The sequence below is a fragment of the Myotis davidii genome, unplaced genomic scaffold (assembly GCF_000327345.1).
Source record: "Myotis davidii unplaced genomic scaffold, ASM32734v1 scaffold1467, whole genome shotgun sequence".
Taxonomy (NCBI): Eukaryota; Metazoa; Chordata; class Mammalia; order Chiroptera; family Vespertilionidae; genus Myotis; species Myotis davidii.
Genome location: NW_006298267.1, coordinates 75531 through 77223, shown reverse-complemented (window position 1 = coordinate 77223; position 1693 = coordinate 75531).

Below are 1693 nucleotides of genomic sequence, written 5' to 3'. Positions count from 1 at the left end.
AGGGTGAAGCTGAGAAGACACGGAGGGTTCAAACCAAGAAACACACAGGAAGGCAGTATTGTTATTCCCATTTCATAGATGAGAACCGGGACGAAGTAAGTGACAGCCAGAGCCACAAACAACTCCTGCGGTGCCAGGCCCTGACCCCACTCCACCAGGAAGTACAGCGAGAGGCACGGGAGCCCCAGGTGCTTAAGGCAGCAGCCAGGCCTCAGGGAGTAGGTGTGGGGGGAGGGGGAGCAGGCAGGCGCCGGGGCAGGAGATTTCCTAGTCACTGAGGCCTCTGTTCACCCTGGAATGTCCTCTGGGCCCTCACACACAGGGTCCTTCCTGAAGGACTGAAAGGCAGAAACCACAATCAGGGAACCCAGGGCGAGGAGGGTCAGCCACAGCCAGTTGAACAAGCATTTCTGGGCCCAACTCAGAACACAGCCCAGGGAGAGGAGTGGGAAAGGAAGGGCACAGACTCCGGTGCCAGATGCCTGGGGCTGGGCCCAAGTCCCACGTGTGGGCTGAGGGACCCTGGGCAAGTCACTTAACCTCTCTGTGCTCTAGGTGAGGATGATGAGGTATGCTACCTGAGGGCTGTTACATACAGGAATCCACTTAATCCCCCTTAGATGCTGTGTTAGATAAAGATACCATGTCAAGGCACTGAGCCAGCCCCGCCCCCCGCCCCAGCGGGGGGAGTGTCCCAGGCCTGGTGGGGGCTTCAGCCAAGCCCTCGCGGGAATAAACGGCCTGTTTAGGTATATCGCCCAACAGATGGGCCATGCTGCTAGTCCAGAGAGGACCAGCACAGTGGCACCGCATACCTGATGGTCACTGTGTTCAATGTGTGTTGAGTGGATGACACAAGACATAAAGTTCCAATACCAGGATTTCCTCCACAGCGTCCCTGACGGCCAACAGAGCTCAAGTCACCCTCTGCCCCTCTGTGACCTTGATTCCTGCCCCTCCGTGTCGGTAGGGGCTGAAATCTATGTGTACAACCTGCAACAGAGGCGACACCTACAGATCACTTCTGGGATGCGGGGGGTGGCGAGGTGGAGGGAATGGGGGGTGGCGAGGACTGACCCCTCCCAGAGCAGTGCATCCAGCCTGGATGGCTCCTAAAGTTGCCGGTCCAGTTGTGACACCTTTGCTGCCAGATGGAGCTCCGCCAAAGGTGGTTTTTAAAGGCCTCCCTCACACGGAGAGAAACCCGTTCGTCACTCATTCGTGCCATGTCCTGTGACCAGAGCTACATGGAGCAAAGTTAACACCATGTCTGCATCTGACTCTAAGGTCAGGTTATCCAAACGCCCCCAAGCTAAACACACAAGCCTCTGCAGCAGGACAAAGGACTAAGGCGCTCAAGCCCCAGACCCGGAGAGCCTCAGTGCCCCTCCATCCCAACCCTCTAATCCAGCGGTTCTCAACCTGTGGGTCGCCGAACGACCCTTTCACAGGGGTCGCCTGAGACCATCCTGCATATCAGACATTTACATGACGATTCATCACAGTAGCAACATTACAGTTATGAAGTAGCAATGAAAATAATTCTATGGTTGGGTCACAACATGAGGAACCGTATTCAAAGGGCTAGAAGGCTGAGAACCACTGCTCTAATCCCGCAGGGAGAGGGAAGACAGGTAGGGCGTGAGGCGACAGCCCAGGGTTATCAGCCCCAACAGCCCAGGCCCGGGATCCA